Source organism: Temnothorax nylanderi, unplaced genomic scaffold (assembly GCF_030848795.1).
Source record: "Temnothorax nylanderi isolate EJ_2023f unplaced genomic scaffold, tnyl_v1.0 TNYL_tig0001_pilon, whole genome shotgun sequence".
In the NCBI taxonomy this organism is placed as follows: Eukaryota; Metazoa; Arthropoda; class Insecta; order Hymenoptera; family Formicidae; genus Temnothorax; species Temnothorax nylanderi.
The window spans coordinates 4,252,321-4,271,057 of record NW_027249063.1 but is presented as its reverse complement, the minus strand read 5'-3'; the positions used below and the strand labels follow the sequence as shown (position 1 = coordinate 4,271,057).

The 18,737-nt window shown below is 40.8% G+C and overlaps 1 protein-coding gene across 8 annotated transcripts in view; it reads left to right on the top strand.

The window, feature by feature from the left end:
• Liprin-gamma overlaps positions 1-18,737 on the top strand; it is a 123,161-nt gene that overhangs the window by 17,372 nt on the left and 87,052 nt on the right. The gene's annotated exons all lie outside the window — the stretch shown is intronic.

The following is an 18,737-nucleotide window of genomic DNA, read 5'->3' as shown; positions in this document are numbered from 1 at the left end:
CGGCACGATTGAAGCTAGGCATTTGTCTCTGGCCACGGTTACCCGCGTGCGTGTAGAAACTAGGCCGCCACTTCCCTTCGTGTTCAAACGCGCTTCCGCATGCCTCTTGAGGCTGCTTCGTGCTTCAGGAGGTGACGCTGCTTGATGCAGTTTGCTGAAGACACACTCGACATTACGGCGTGGCGTGGTGGACAATATGTCGCATTAGAATGGATATAGATTCGAAATGGCAGCTTCGTCGTTAGCGAGAGTCAATTTTATAACCGTCGTATGGAGTAGCACGCGGTTTTCATCGCATATTGCTCGGTCTCTAAAAAAATTTTACGATTAGTGCTTCTGCTACATTGGTCGAAGATATGTACTTTTTCTTTGTGGTTTTTTTGCTATTATTGCTGCAGTTTGGAATATCCGGTTAGATTACAGTTTTTTAATTTTGTTACAGAGTATAAAAAGTAATAATATTCTTATGTTTTTGCAAATGGAATGATAATAATCATAGAACTTTTTAACTACATAACTTTAGTCTCATACAAATGGATGCGAGAGAGAGAGAGAGATAGAGAGATAGATTAAGCTATTCTAAATATTTAAAATAAAATTGAAATTTTAAAGCTTACTACAAGAGTTTCAGCTAAGCAGCTGACGTTATATTTGAAATTCAAAAAGAGCTATGCTGTCGTGTAGCTGCATGTTGCAAATGATATTCCATGGCATATGTTTAAAACATACTCAAAAGTGACATCTTCTATATGATTTAGCGATATTTTTGTCACGCTAACGTAACACGAATGGCACAAATATGTAAATCTTTACTATGGCACTTTTGTCACGTGTAACGTCGTCAGGTTGTTATACTTAAATTATAACGCGCGAATAGGTTCACCGCGAGAGTGACGTGTGAAACGAAACAGGTCAGAGCACCGCGCGTGTCGGTAAAAACTCGGTTGAACTCCCAAGGTGTCGAGAGTTAACGGCACAAATTAATAACGCCCGCCGTAAATCCGACCTGTCAACGTCGAATTGTCTGAATTGTCCGCAATGAAAGATTTCCGGCGTAAGTACGCTACGATGTGTGATCGACGAGAAACAAGTTTTCACGGTTCCGCGTTACATCCTTTTGATGGCCGGCATTAACATAAATAGGTGTGAGTGCTCCAACTTTACTTGACGTCTTTATCATTCTGCCCTTTAACCCTTTTCTTTGTTTCGGGGAAAGTTAGCGAATTCCAACGCGCGTAAAAGTCATAGTAGTTCGAGAATTACCTTTTTTACTTCGATTTCCTCAAACAAATTTATATATTATACTTTGCGTTTTGTCTAACAATAAGATATGAAAGATGAGATCTATAGTATTAGATTATATGTAGTTTTGTAAATAATATTAAGTAACAATGGTTACGCGTGCGCGTAACGATAATCTTTCGACATCGTCGCAGATACACTGGTGCACTTGCGAATGCATCACAATAAGCGCTTAGTTTGATTAGCAAATCTGCTCCACGCGCAATTAGCCGCTTCATGAACCGCGTAACGCCGTCTACAGACGAATCGAAAACAATTGGAAACAGTTCGAACTCTACTCATTCGAGTGACATCAAAAGCTTGTCGATTAACTGCGTCCCGATTTTCTGCGCGCGCGTCGCGGCTTCAGGATGACGAGACCAGGAAAGACCATTCACAATATACTATGACGGCACTGGACGATTAAGGGTCGTGTTCGGATGAGTGAAGAAGAATGCGATTCATCGGGGTTATTGACTCTAATCTTTAATTGAATAAGAATGATCCGGGGAGAAGTTTTAGGTTTTCTTGATTTCGCAAATTGTCTTAAGAAGGATTTTTTTTTTAATTAGAAACGATCATTAATCCTGATCGTAAAGTTAAGACAGATCTGATGATGTGACTTAGCTGAGCTTTATATTTTATAGCTAAAATATTTTTTAAACTTTTTTTAAAGGCGTTCAATAGGCCAAAAAGTTCAGGATTTATATACATAAAATAATAATATATTTCCATAATAGTGACCATTCCAGGGCAAAGTGTCTAAATATTGGAAATATCAACCAGATACTTCATTAAATCTTCTTCTACAAAGATCAAAGTTGCTGTGCGTCATTCCTTTCGTAAGAATCATCACCGCTCTGCGTCAGCTAGGTCCAATAATATTGCAATATTCGATTTATTAATTAGAGAGGGACCTCCGTCACCCTTCGCAAGGGGAGACTGGGGGAGAATCGAGAACACGATTAGGGTCTCCTCCCCCGGCGGCGAGAGAAAACATTTCCCCGGGTCGAGACCGGTAAACATGCGGGTTCGCGCCGTCGAAGATTGACCGGTCATTTGCCGGGGTGGCACGGGCACCGGGCTTAGGTCGGCACGATCGGGATACCGTTTCCAACTGCGAATCAATGGTGCCTGATTGGCCGCACTCTCGGCGCCGGGGATGTCGATTAGGTAGGTACACGGGCCGTCGTATAACCATGGACTACAATGACACCCGTGATTTTTGAGCCGCACCCTTGTGACTTTCCTCTCACATTGTCGACCTCGACGCGATCCCGTCCACGTGGTCGCCGTTTCGCGGTGAGCTCGTTAGCAGCGCCCGGCCTGAACGCGATGAAATTAGCTGATGCCGCCGTACGAACAATGACCGACGGCCATTTTCACCCGGGGACAATGGTGACTCGGGAAATTGCGGCGGAAATTTTGCGGAACGCTTATCAATCGTAAAACGTGCTGAAATTACGAGCTGTGCGTGCTTCTAAAGGTCCGGCGCCCATTCTCCTCCGCTCAGAAGCGGTTCGCGAAGTTGGGGCTAATTTATCTTCTACTTTGCCAACTGCGTGCAAATGTGCGAAGTGCGAAGTGCATCGACGTGGAATGCTTTACCGCATAATTTATCGTTCGAGAGTTTCCGATTTCCTTGCACAAGCTTCGAACGTTAATGAATATCTATCAGCGGGCATTACACTTGATGATCACGACGAATCGGAGCGTAATTCGCAACATCATACCTCAAATCATTCAATCTCTCTGTATCTCTTCGATAACAATAGCCGCGCAAACACACATCGTCGCGCGTGGCGATAAATTATTGATATTCTAATTACCTTGGAATAATTAGGAGGTACCACTGCGGTCGTGCGGTTTCTAACGCTGGCGAATGCGTTTCGACGTTCTATCGAGATCTCGCTAAATCGTATAGTAATCCGCTTCATTTGCGACGAATGCATATTCCGCCACTATTAGCAGCTGCAAGCGATACAGAGTAACATGATTAATCGCGGGACTTACCGTGCAGAAAATAGATTTGACCGGTGCAGACTATTATCGGCGCGTATTTCCGTCAGCTTAGAAAATATTCGACGTCTACTTATATTACGTAGAAAACGCGTCGTATCAATCTTTCTATCGTTAGCGAAAATAACAAAGTTGTTTCAAGACAGAGCTAACAATATTTATTAATGTGTTTACGTTGTTATCTCAGATTACATTTGTTAGCGCAATATTAGCTTAAATTTAAGATTACTTTACTAAGCATTTAAACGAATATCTAATTATGGAGACGCTGTAAAAGGTATCTGCTAGCGACTTTTCAAGAAACAATCTTTTCGGTTAATTTTACGTAAACTTTACTAGGTAATTTAAAAGGGAGGGCACTAAATCTAAGACCAGGAGAATTAAGAACACCATGGTAATAAATCCAACAAATTGCGGAAGTTTTCCGATAGGATCATGCCGATAGTGCAAGGACGGACAATTAGGTGAGATTCGCGATCGCGTAAAAAAAAAGGGGGAACTGAAACAAAAATGATTTTAATTACGTTGCGCGCGTATCTCCAAATTGCATCCGGAAATTAAACAACGGTGGTTCGTGTCCCAAATACTCTTTTTGTACAGTATTATTTATTAAAAATCAATTCTCTTTCACCATTATTCCAACGTGCTGGAACGTAAATGTATCGTAAATTTATTTTGCCAGCACAGTGTCGCATTGGTTGCATTAAACCGGAAGATTCCTCCGCTCATAGCAGTCTGAATCCCCCTAAAGCACGAGGGTGAAACCGATACCCGTGCAATTTTCTCAATTGCACGGCCCCACCCTGTTCTTTTATCAATACGTTTCTCTGCGTTGGTGCAAGTTGTGTTTGATTTGGTGGGCCGCTAAAATGAATGGTTTTTATATGTAATTACGGGATGATACGAAGTATTTATTCCTTCCAAAGACCCATAATTAAGATGCTTTTTAAATATCTTCAATGAATATTACGACAATAAACGCATCTAAATACACGTTAATCCACAGCTTTGCACTTTTCTTTAACTGAAATACGCTATTCGACGGTATAATTGTTTAGTGTACCTAGCGAAATCCAGGCTATTTATCCGGCCATTAGCTCGGCAATAATAATAACCGCGAGCGACTCGAAACAACGACGTTGATTTACTGCGCCTCGTGACCGCGAATTTGCAATCGCACCGCTATCACCAATTATCAAAGTGGAGCTTTATTCAGTTAGCGGAACGCTTGTTTAGCTACGCGAACCGCGATAAATCCGTATAATTTGATCGCTTGCTCGCGCCAGCGTCTCGAATGGGAGAGAAGGAGGCACAAGGAGGATCTTTACCGGATGGCGATTCATCAGCACGCCTTCCCCCCTCCCTCTGATAAGGGCGCTTGCCCCAATCTTTACTCTCGAAAATGCCAATGAAAATTGACGCGACGGGATCGAGCATTCGCGTGACCCGCGGGATTTAGTTATAGGTACTCATTTAAGTTTCATTTGTGTTACGTGCGCGATGCAGCTGTGCACACTGCACGGTGCATGCTTTCTCTCTCTCTCTCTCTCTCTCTCTCGCTCTTTCTTTCGTTCTCAACTTCTCTCCTTCTCTCCATGAGCTAATGCATCGCGCAACCCCGACACACGCGAGCAAGGACGACCGGCGTCATGTCGGCTCGATAAATCGGCCGGAAGGATACTACCGGCTATCACGACATTCACGACAGCTCCTTTTACGTAAGAATTCCGCCGAATGTCGCGTAAGTGAAATTCCTCGTTCTCGAGCGAATCCCCGAACGAACGGATGCAAACTCATAGTCGCCAGATTCACTCCCGGATTTTTCAACGACATTCAGAATTATTCGATATCAGTGGTTCTCAGACTTTTTTTAAATCGCGGATCTTGTGTCATTGGAAGTTTTTGCGCAGATTTTAGTGTACACTTTTCCTGAACATTAAATGTATTTCCTTCTGTTGATCATTTTTTATAATGATTTATTTTTTTAATCTGTCTTTCCTGACGCGATCCGCGTTTCTAAAAGAAAGAATCCATGGAAAAGCGTTTGATTGACGGCTGTAAAATGATACGAGCATGGTTCAACCGAGCGTGGACGTATGGTGCACTCGGCAAAAAAGTAATTAATTTCTTGCCCGCGCGTTTCGGTCGATGGCTCCCAGATACTATATCTATCCGAGATTCTCTGTATACGTAAACGAAATAGCTGGTAAGCGAAAAGCACCTGAACTTTTTTTAATCCCGCTGGCTGCCGGAAATTCTGAGACATTTTTAAGAGCTTAATTAAAGAATTTTTAAGTCTTTCTTCCTTTAATTCGGATATTTCCTGATTTTAATATACGTAAAATAAAATATGTAAAGCAAGATATGCAATTTTTAAAAACGTGTGTATTGAGTAAACTAATTTCATCATATATTAAACGAAGAAAAGACATTAAGCAGAATTATTTTATTCACAGCTATTCCGGTTCTTTGTGAATCCGGTGCTTCATTATCGATGCGCATTTACGGACATAGAGAAATTGCCGGCTCGTATATAGGAAATACCTCATCCTCTCGGTCCTTTCTAGCTGCGCAATTTCTGTTATCAGATTGCGTTAATTTTCACCACACTGTAATTTAAGCGGAGTCACTTCATAATTTATGATTAAAGCTTTATTCGCGCGATACGGGATATATTACGCTGCGCAATGGAAGCGCCAACACGTATTTAGAGATAGCGCGTGATGGAATATCCTCGTTGTCGAAGCGAGGCCGCGCGATTGTTTCTGTGTATCGGGACTTCCGCTCCCTGATCCGCTTTCCTCGGAATTGATCGATTGCTTGTCAAATATTTTCGCGAGCCGTGCGAAAGAGAAGTCGATCCGTGATCGACGTTTCTACTGCCGTAATCTCGAGCACGGGATGCGAATCGGATTGTATGCAAATATGAGGTCGACATCTTCATGGAAAGAATATCTCACTACTTTATAAGGTGATATTCGGTCTATTTTGCGTAACGTGTTATAGCTTGATAGTATATTCCGATAAAAACACTCGATTGTGTCAAGGGAATAAAAGGAGAAAGAAAAAGTACCGTTTAGAAAAAGAAGAAAATAACGTGTATCTGATTCACCGCGTTGCAAGTGCACGTATAGAGGTATTATAACGTGTCATATACATATAATCCATGTGTACATTTCTCTCATTCCTTTTCTATTTAATTCTTTGTTCCCTTTCTAGGAAAGAAAATAGATAAAGGGATATATTTAATAAAGGGATAAGATTATAATTACATTTCTGTTTGTTAATATCTTTTAATTTGTCGTATTATGTCATGTTATTTGTCGTTTATCGGAACTCTGTTTTGTTAATAAAAGACGCAGCATCTTCGGGATAAGAAATGCATATGGATGGAGAATGCTGAGCGAAATCGCGCGTCCTCGTCCTCGGTGGAATCGATAACCGTCCGCCTTCGCACACGGCATTCATCCTAAAAAGTATGTCAGCCGGTACGCCGATATGGGTATACATATAGAACCGCCTTAAGCCCCAAAGTTGTTCCTGTACTCGCGTTTTAAGTCGCGTCGAGACTGTGCAATTTCGCGATCGTTAGGAATAAAGCTCACGTGAAACGATGGCAAACTATACAACAACCGGCACCGTTATATTAAGCAAATACGTCCGACCGCGCCGACCGAATTATACCCGAGAGAGATCCTTAATACGCATAATTTATAGCAATTCCATGCATTTTGCGTGCTGGAATCGTTGCAGCGCTCGCAATTTGTACCGCGATTATACGTTCACTCATTACATATATCGTTGCATTCCGGGAGAAATTTCAGGTGAGCTTTTCGCCACATTCCTGAATACGAGGCAAATTTTCATAACCGTCGAAACGATGTATATTGAAAAATCGATTCGCGTTTGCGAATATTTCATTATCTAAAAATTTAACTCGTATACTTTGATGGGAATAATATACTTTAATTATAATTGCGGTAAAATTATATTAAACAATAAACGTAAAGTATTGGGAAAAGCATAATGTCAAAATGGTAGTTAGCAAATTTTGAAAAAATTAATTAAATTCTCGACTTTGCTTGTTTCGACTGTTCAAATATTTTTCTTTCCTCGCGAGCTAGACCTCAGCCGCCTGGTTATGGTAATTGACTAGCAGTGATAGGGTCAGTGATAATTATGGGCCATATCGGAGCCATCTAATGCGTAGCTGATGATATTATACGCTTGTGTCTACGGAACGTCCGTAATCAATATCCGCGATCCGAGAGATGGTATAATTAATTTCGTGGACCGAAACCTGAGTCGCGCGCGATTACCGCCGCATGTGCTTGCCACTCGCCGTCAGTTTATAGCGTTCGGTTTATAACGTACGTGTCGCAAGGGCTTAACCCGGGGTTTTGTCGATGAGACGGGAATCACTTTATCAGGCCCTTACTTAAGGCAGGAGACGAGTTGCCTGGATAAGCGCGCATCAGATTCGTGACGGTGTAAGGGAGCAGCATCGCTTTCAACGATAAGAGACTTTATTAACGAAAGACACGCGAACAAGCTTGCAGAATAGGCGACCCATGTATCAACGCACTGTTAAAACTTCCTCGTTAATAAAGTGACTTACATGCGACGTCTCGGAATTTTCAGACTTAAAGTTGTTGTCGAAAACTTTAACGTTTCACAGTTTCCTCTCCGCTAATCTATTTTTTCTTACAATAAATCTTCTTAAAGATTTTTAAGGATATTGTATTATCCTCGTACTATAACATAATGGAATTTTAAAATACCATTTGTTCGTGAATTTCATATTTTATAATGTTATTTTTACTTTGATAAATATTTTTTATCGTTATAAAAGTTTTTTGTCTTATGTCTATTTAATTTCCTGTAAAAAGTTTATACTATATATTTACAATTTGAAAAACTTCCTTTACAAGAAAAATATAACGTTTTTCTTGTATAAGAGTTATATCGTCGCGTAATATAAATGTTAAGCGCGAGCGGCGTGAAATAATTAAAAGTTTGTCTTGGTGAGCTTTTCAGACATGGCCCGTCGTAACATTGTTCACCATTCCGGGAGCGTCCCGATGTGACGATGGCGTGAAACTTTATGAAAAAAATCATTACAACGCAACGCCTGTCACGCAAGAATTTCGTTATAATTAAGCTTTCAGTGTTATGTGTATATACCTCGCGATACTTTCATAAATTTATTGTCATTCCCGGAATTTTGGAAGATGCTTGAAATTACTTATTACATCGCGCTGCATAGCAGGCAAAATTGCAATTTTAAACATTGTAAAGATATGCGTACTCGCGTCAACAGCGGACGAGTATTAACGCGGTTAAACGAATACATTTAAAATCGACATAAATCGAAAGGCCGGCGTAAGTATCAGGGTTTATCGAAATTCCACGAACTATTTTCTCGCCCGCAAGTATTATTTCCTGCGATCGTTTTTCATGTCCGATTTATAGAAAGGATAGCAGCTTCCCCACTTATCATCGATCGTCCATATCTGCATTCCGCCCCGTGGTGTTTCCTCGAAAATGCGGCGGCGAAATGCTGGATATTGCGACGGTGTTACAGATAGCATCAAGAATAAAATATCCGCCGGCATATAAATATTTCGAGACACGTTTGTCGATATAGTAATAACGCGTAGTGTACCGAGATGCGCTTTTCGGCAAATTCTCTGGACCGTGACGGTACGTACCAGCGTCTCACCCTTTCCCTCTCGCCCTGTCCCGAGCAGACTCTACGCAGGTTTTACAGGTACTCGCGATTATAGACGCGGTATACTACATAAGCATACACCCGCGGTCTAGAGAAGTAATTAAAAGTTTCCCTCATTGACGAAGTTCGCGCCTGGATACTACACCGGCGGCGTTGCTCGCGACGCTTTCAGAAGCGTCACGAAGTCGGAAGTATAGGTATGCTAAAGGCAGCGATCGTTGTTGGCGCTGAGATTATTTACCGTAATTACAAATGTAATACAGTACAAATTGCATATACAGGTTTTCCGCTGATGAGAGATTGGTCCGAAATGTAGATGCAAGTGATTTGTGAACTTCCTAAATGCAATATTCTTTTAAACATAAGCTTGCTTTTGAACGTAAAGATATTTTTTATATGTACCATCTTTCAACTAAAAAGATTGCGTGACATTAATTCCCTTTGGGACGAGAGACTAACTCGTCTTTCTTCAGTTTCTACGTGGCTTTTATGTACAACGTGAAAAGACTATATCCGTTGGAGATTTTCTCGAGTATGTACACGTACGCGATACGGTGTGGAAAAATGATTGGCTGCATCAGGCCCGATACATTTAGAACTACGACGGTTTTGACCCGCTTGCATATCGATGTTGTTAAATAAAACATGCCGAATCTCGCGAGAACGGCTCGAAGGCGTTACATCCAGCAAACTCCAATTGAATTTTCGACATGGAATCGTTAAAACTTTCTTTTTCAAGAAAGAATGACGGTTGATGGTCCGTCGGAATCGCCGGCGAAGTTTTGGAATTCGTAACTAATATAATATTACGATAATGCAAGTTCTTCTTCTCCTGCGCCAACAAAAGAAAGTCCAAAGAATTACGCGGGCTTACAGACGAGCGGTTTAATTTCAAACGATTTCAACTTGCAATCGATTCATCTTTTTTTTTTCCCCCACGGTCGAACAAGCACGAAACTCTCGATCATTGTTTCAACAATTCCTGCATTTCGCCGAAGAAGAAATATCGCTGCACCCGCATGGATGCATGAAGCATGGTAACGTGAAATAATTGGAATCGTGAAATCCGTATCTAAAAGGTATGAATACCTATACAAACTCGTTTGCAAATCAATTCTTCCTTTCTTTGTAAGAGAAAATATGTTTCTGAATATATACGTTTATTGAGAAAGAATCGCAATGTATCATTTTTCTTTTATGTAGCAATATCTAAATTTAAAATCATGCACTATTGAAAAGTATTAAAATACATTTGCCGTATTTGCCGTAACGTGCATGCGCTTAGGGGGTTTGAATTGACTTTCCAAATAATAACTGGTCTCCAATTCTTTCGAGTTCCTTAAATTTGTCACGAGCATTATTGAAAACTCGTTGCATCAGGTAGGGTCGCGTTATCGGTAGCCGAATCTATGATCGATATTCACGATAATGTTGACCGGTATGACGCGGCGCAGAAAAAAGAGACGAAGCGATGGGAAAAGGGAGAAACGGGGAAAAAAAAGAGAAGCGAAAAAGCATCGAGCGGCGATGGCCGTGTGGAGCCACAGGTATCCCGCAGAATTGCGCGACTTTCGGTCTACCGACCTACAGGTTGTTCCAAACCCCGTCGAGCTTTCTTGTCTCTACCTGTCATCTTCCTGTCCTCGCCTTGGAAATTTATCATCGAGTTTATCATCCGCGTCGTGCGAGAAGTGCATACGTGGAACAACAAAATTGCCACTAGCGATATTATTATAGCAGTATAATACGATGATGGAACGTTAAAATTTTTTCTTAGGAATATTTTATTATCTGTGTTGTTTATATTATATCTTATTTTATAATATTTTGTATTATTCCAATTGTGAAAGATATATAGCGTTGTGTCTTTTATCAGTGTTTACGATTGCAGATAAATTCTTTCGGAATACCTGGCGCCTACGTACGCGTAAATGCACGCTGAATATTCCTAGTGTTGCATTATATATACAGCGAAACGCAACAGTCTCGCGTTTAACGAGTACCGATTAAACGCGCCGCGCTGTCTCGCTCGGCAGACGAGCCGCCGTAATTCACGGGTGCCCCGGCAATATTTCACCGCACATCTCCAAATCGGCAAAACTCTTCCTGCACTCAACTACATTTTTAATAAATCAACCGTACTGCTCGCCCACTCCCGTCCGACCTTCTATCCTCTTCGCACATGCCGCCCTTCTCCGCCATTCTCTTCGCTCTTTTTCGCCCACGCGCAGCGCTGGATTTAGGTACATACCCGGGCTTTGCTGCGCAAAAATTTCTTGTAACTTCTTTTCGTGATTCTATAAGATTAATAACTTTATAATTTTTCGATCCTTTCTTTCAATTTTTAACAAAGGAATATAAATTAGAGTTACTTGACTTTCTTTGAAACATTTAAAAAATATCTTTGCTATCTAGTACTTGATTTATACACATCACTATTAAAATTGAGTATTTACACAGTACAAATAGATACTGTCTTTTCACCAAAACATTAGAAAGAATTCAGCTACTTATATTCTTTTTTAAATAATATTTTTAATAATTTGATCGTTATATTTATTATTATAATGTAGTCTAATAAGAAGAACAACACACACGGAGTTGTTGACAGAGTGGCGGGAATAAATTGGCGTAGGGAGTCCTTGTCCTTAAATCCACCCCTGCTTGACGCGGCGTATGCGCGTGCCACGGTCGTTCGTGCACCCCCTCGACCCGCTGTAGTATTGATCCACGACTATCCCTCACGCCGTACTCCACCGCCACGTCGCGTATAGGGGATGGTAGCAGCAGCAGCAGCAGCGGCGAAGCGACGGTGATGAGGGACGTGGGGGAGTGTCGGGGCAGAGGGGAGGCTGCAGGGGAACCCAAACCGAAACCCCAACCCCGCAAACTGAACCCCGAGCCTCTCCCGCTTGGTTCGCTCTTTGCCCTCCTCGGCCACACCGTCCCGTTTCATCCCTCGTGCCAACACCCACGCGAACGACAATATACGTGAGCGGTGTGATCACGCGGGATTGCACGAGTGTATGTACATGTGGGGTGTATATGTATGCGTGTAGGTGCGTGAGCTCTCTATACGAGAATGCACGTAACTAAGATGCGTAGAAAATGTGGTGTTTATGAAATTGGGATGACTGAGACGGTAAAAAGAAAAAAAAACAACAGCTCGCTCTTCCAACATTAGTGCGAGCGATCTATTATGAGAGAGGTGTGAATCGAGTCCTGAAAAATATTGTTAAAGTAAATATACAGTTTTCACGTGCGAAGCAACTTTTGCTCGTTTTCAGCGGTCTGCACAATTTATGATTTTTACAGACTAGTTTCGACACACAGAAAAATATTTTTTCGTTTTCGGGAACAACAGTTTCGGCCCTTGTATTTGCGAAAATATTTTATATAAAATTTTTTTATTCCACAGCAAAAATGTTTAAGATTATAATAGAAATTTAGATTGTTTTGCCGTCTCTCTTTTACATTAAAAAAATCCAATCACCTCGCTCATACTCGCTTGCACCGTGACATTCAACATGGCTGCGTGTCCCACCGACTGACGAGAAAATGAGAAAGGGCAGCCGTCGGTGGTCGGGGGTCGGCGGTGGCAAGGGGTGACAGAGCGCGAGCGAAAGGGAAAATCGAGGAGAAACGCGACCCGCGTGCGTTTAACCCCCGAAAAAGAAATTCATCGTGAATCCACTTTGAGAGAAAGCGAGCTCTCCGCGGAGCACAAAGGATCGGAGTATTGTTTACTCTGATGTGATGGGTGGGAGGGGGAGTGGGACTGCATCGGGGGGGGGAATGGCTTCGGGGTGGTTGACTGGAAAGAGAGAGAGGATTGCCGAGAATTCGACCACGCGATAAAGGGATGACAACGGTGGTTCGCTCGAGTTGGCAGAGCCAGACTTCCGACCCCTTTCTCTCTCTCTGTCTCTTTCTCTCCTTTTTTATTCAGTGGCTGAAAAGCGCGCGGTCGGAAACGAGAGGACGTCGGCATGCGAATCGAGGTGGCCGATTGTACATATTCACGTTTTTGTCTCTCGCGATCCCTCTTGCTGCGTCACGAGATCTCTCCGGGGAAAATTGCTCATTAGATACTACAACGAAGGACGAGAACCCTTTGATCGAAGCATCATGAGGTCTATTCTGCTTATCGCGGATCCGAAAGTGTGGCGTCCCCGCAGTGATTTTACTACTTTTCCGCGATTGTGGATTCAATTCTCTACGACAGCGTTTGTAGCGTTTAAATTTAGAATCATTAAGACACTACAAATTAATTTGAGACTCCCTATCAAAGAAACTCTCTATAAAAGACAAAGTAAATTATGTGATGTGATTTTTATTAGTACTGTTATTTTATTAATTACTGTTGTTTTTAGAATTAGAACTTCTAGATAAAATAAACATTAAATAATACATGCATATTGCATGAACGGAGAACCGTGGTGATTTTTAGTTTGAAAATACCACTTTATTATGAGATATCTCAAATGACAACTCTATTTCTTTTCCACGCAAAGTCTTATTTCTTTTAATTGTTCTGCGTATTTCGTTAGCTTGCCGGAGTATGACGGTAAGCAATTTGATACAATAACGAAGAGTAGGGAAAAGTTGATGGCGGAATTTCTAAAGAATTGGTTGTCGTATTTATTCATGAACTTCTTGTTTCGCGGCCTCGTTCAAGCGACAATAATTAACGGGAAAGTGCTTATAGATCCTCGTATATTTACCTATCAAATAAAAAGTGGTACTACCGTATTATTAAAGAATATTGAAGTCCATATCTTTTAAATACAAACTTAATTTCGTTATTTGCTGAAATTCGTTAAATTCACGTCAAATTGTTTGGTAATTGTTTCGGTAATTACTCCAATTTTCGAGATCAAATTTTTTTTAAATAAAAAAACCATTCCAGGTTATATACATAAATGAGAACCGTATAGTTATATTACATTTTATTACAATTAATAACATTTCAGACTCAATGAATAGATTTTTAACATTAATTATTTTATTACTGTTTTTTTTTTTCTTTTGAAGACTTCTTATTTTCGGTTTAGTCGTGGTTGAGAAACACTGACTTAGGGAATATCGATTTCAGGTTTCGTTTCGGAAAGATATATTTGTGTGACGTCCAGGGCACACACGTGTCAACGAATGATTGTCCGATCCGTCATATTAATGCAATAATTTATTCTGTCCGCCATTATTTCGAATGCTTTACAATCTGTCGTCGAAATTGCAACATCGATACGTATAGAAATCGATATATATCACCGAAAGGCTGATTGTTTTTATGTATGAACCGGTGGTTGTGCAGCGTGCAACCGTCGCCATCTGCTAAATCGCCGCATACATTAGACCGATGAAACACGTCGTTCGAGAATTTAAGCACGGCATGAATATTTATAAGCGTCACCTTTCTACCGCGACGAGTGACTAATTTTACTGCCATTTTTGTCGAAGAACGTCAAATTAAGGCAAGGAATTATGCCTTAATTTGATAGCAAACTGTATTCTCAACACGTATTCGGCGCGAAATGTGGCTTCATTTTTGTCTTGTGTCAAAAGTGATTTTTGAATTAAATAAATACATAAATCAAACGAGCGTTATTAAACAGTTATTGAAACAGAAGTAAAACGAAGAAACGATTATCCGAGAAATGAATGTTTAAACAGAGAGAAAGATATGATAAGAAATTAGTTTCTCTCGAAAGAGACGTCTATATTAGAAAAGTATTTCGGAGCTAGTGCTTATGCAGTCTTATTTTATATTATTATTTATTAACATTATAATATAAATGTTATAGAATCACAATTTGCCTTGACAATAGGATGGTTGTATCACTGTTCGGCGATACATTTCACTGTATTATTATATTTCAATGAGACCAAAAATATCAATATCAAGTAGATATGAATTAATATTAAAAAGGTGTACCAATGAAACAGACATTACAAACTTTAGCCTGCGTGTAATTACAGCCGTAATGCGTATACGCTCGTATAATTGATACGTGAAATAAAATAAATTCGTTCGTGCGCAATTCCAATGCAAATACCAGACGCCGGTTTCATCGATGTCCATCAGGGGGTCGGCGGCGGCGTCTCGTTTCGAAGTAAATCGCATCGACGGCCAATACCACCAACTGCGCACGGCGTGGCGGAATAAAAAAATAAGGGGGAATTAAGATAAAGCGATCGTGTCGGATTGATCGAAGCATGTTGCCTCGCGAACGATCGATAGCTCCTGGAAGCTAAATTGGAACGGCTTGTAACGGACGTTCGCCCTGGTTTCGGCCGCAGACGGAGACTAACGGCTGTCCTGTCGATAATAAATCGCCTACTCGTCTTCGAACAACTTCGAGAGCAGCCAGAAGAGCCTTCTTCAGAGTTTCCTCTTATCTCTTACACTACTAGATAAATTAAAAATATTACAGGGGTGGACGGGTAAAAGCAATAACTGATATATTTTTGACGTGCTCTTAAATTATTTTTTTTCCAATAGGATAGATACAGGACATCTTAGTTATATATTTTATCTATAACTCAGGTACTCCAAGGATAAATCCCGATTCTTCTCCAGCTATTAGCTTTCTCTCTCTCTCTCTCTCTCTCTCTCTCTCTCTCTCTCTCTCTCTCTCTCTCTCTCTCTCTCTCTCCCTGAAATTGAAGTGATTTGTAAGGATCAGGTTGAATTTCTCGCGTCACGGACACGCGAAGATGAGACGCGAAAAAAGGGAGCGGATTCATCGAGCGGCGCATTTTCCCGGCAAATTGCGCGGAATAAATACGACGAAAGCGAATGATTTACCGATTTAATATCCGGCTGACCCTTTATTTTACTCCTTCAGAGCCGTCGCATTCTCATTGAATTTTTTTATCGCTCGGATTACTCCTTTACGCTACGCTCATTAACGCGCCGGAGCGATGGCAGGCATTGCAGATCGTCGCTTTTGCACTCTTGCGTTTGCGACCCTTACTTTGCTCGCGAGGCGCAACCCTGTGCTTATCGCCTCAGCGAGATTTGTTATTGGATTTCTACCCAGTTGAATCCTTCGCCGGACACGTCCGTCTTCTCTCCGACGATTAGAAGAGGCAATCCTGAAATCTCTGATGATGACGCTCCGATCTGATGCCGATGATACTTGGGGACATCTTCGCCGTAGGGGGAAGCGCGTAATATAATGGGGTGCATAACCAAAGTCGATAAGGGTGACGAAATGTAAAAAGACACGTTGTGTAAATATTCACGGCATGCCATCTTACCATATCGTTGGTTATTTTCCATTCCGCAGCATTATTCTCAAGAGAAACCGTTTTATCAAATTATATCTTTACATATATTTTATAAATCCTTTTTCATAAAATTTCGTTATTATTCATGTGTTGTTTTTAAAATGGACACTTTCAATTATTACGTAGCAAGAATTAATTTGCTATAGGCAGCTAAAATCAATTTAGGACATGTAACTTATGTGCAGTTTAAATCTTATTTTGCTTACAGCATTTAACATTGAACGCGAATAAAACCCAGAGTCGATGTTTATCAGTCCCGTCGTCCGTGCAATATGAGACTCGTATAAACGTATCTTAAATCGAGGTTGTTCGTTCGCCGCGACGAAAATCCCTTGAAATTTCTCCGTTGGTCCCAGCGTGGATTTACGAGATTGCGGCGGGCGGACCGGCTTAAATCGAGAAAATTGGCTTCGGGAATGCTGATTACGGGACTCTTGACCTCGCGTCAGTGAGAAAGAGAGAGAGATAGAAAGAGACATTACGACTGACTCTTCTCTCGCAAAATGAAGACTGTCTTCGGGCATTCTGTCGCCCTCAGATTGGTTTCGTTAATACGACTTATCGCTTTCTACTGAAAACGTAACTAACGTTCTATATTGCAATCATAAGTAAGTTGTAAGAAAGATGGACTATAAAGTCCATCTACTAAAGTTAATCTATACTTTCAAATTAATCTATCTTTCTTTATTTTTCTTTGATATTAAATACTTTCTTCTTTCATAATTTTAGAATTATATAAAAAAATAAATACTTCTCTTTAAAGAATGTATTAGTAAAGTTTTATATTTTATATATATATTTTTTGTTAATACTAGAATTTTTGTTGAGATAATTCTATTGAGATAATAAAATTATCTTGGAAACTTGAAGAAGACTCAACGTAGTATTTATAAAGATCAATACAGCGACTAATTGATCAACGCGCGGCGCTTTACCGTCGATGGACATTGTGTTAATATCGATACTATCGCGAAACCGTGGAACACGCAACATTGACATTGCGAAAGTTCTTCATGGTCGCGTTACATACTCGTCAGTTTTTGCACGCAAATTAGGCAGGACGAAAGTGGACAAGCCGTATATCTAAGACAAATATAAAAATCCCGTTCTTGCAGACGCTAAATGTTTCCTCGAGACCGATTCGGTGTTATGGATCAGCGAATTAAGATCCCGGTGTGTCTCTTCAAGATCGTGTATCAAATAGATGGTCTGACGATTTATATTCGGGGGAACGGGGGCCGAGACTCGTGAGCCGTCGATTAGGATTATCCGCGGATTATCTTCCGGCACCGTCTGTTTCTCCGAGCTTTCCGAGGACGACGGCGATGGGAACGACGGCGGATAGCATTTCCCTCCCCTTTATTTTCTACCGTCACTTCTCTCCCGGTCGTCGCGCAAATTTCTCACCCCCCGCCCGGTGGAGCTCGTAAATTTGCGGGGATGATGTCTACTTGCTGCACGTTGGAAGTTGTAGCTTGTTTCTCGCATTATCCGTTACTGACGCCGGAACGAAATTAACTTTTCTTGCGCAACACTTTTAAATTATTGCCGACTCGAAATTGCCCTGTTTGCGGCGGGATTGATTAAAATATCTTTATTCGCTGCTATCTTAAGGGATACATGATCTCAACGAGGATTCTCAGGTTTCTTATAGATAAAACTCATTTCTCAGAATTCATTGCCTGAAAACTCGCTATGTCCTGGAAAAATAGAAGAAATGCACCCGGAGCATCGCTTGTAAACAAAAGATAGGCGCGAGTAGAGAGAGAGAGAGAGGAGTGGGAGAGCGCCCGCCCGGCGACCGGCGACAGTAGTTAAGTAGTAGCGCAGAGACCAACGAAAGCAATAAAGCTATCGGTACGATTAATTTGTCTCTCGAAAGTATAATAAAGATTTATTCTCTCACTGTACTGACCCGAGTCGTGTATCCTCCTTTGAGATTCCTGATATTACCGAGGAGAACGTTCATAACACGTTACATCGATTTATTTAATTAAAATAGATATTTATTTTTTTCTATTTATTTCTTTTTATAAATCTGAAATTCAGTTATATATGCAACGATACATGCAACGATAATGTTGCATCGTAAAAATTAATTTATGTATATATTTAATTGTCATTTATTTGAATTTACTTTTAATAAATTAAAATATGTACTAGAATATATTACTAGAAGAATATGTGTGACAACGTAACAATTTAATCATTTAATTCAACGTTCTTCGGATTGACCACTTTTCTTTTATCACTGCTAAGTCCCCGGACTTGCCGAAATTACCGTAGCGACGTTCTAATTTAATTCGCCGGAGAGGAGAATCCATTTTATTTGCGTTTACTTTAGTCGGCTCTGTGCGAGCCTCGTCCGCCAGGATAGCTAAATGTTTTCTCCTCGTGAAAGATAGATCGAAAT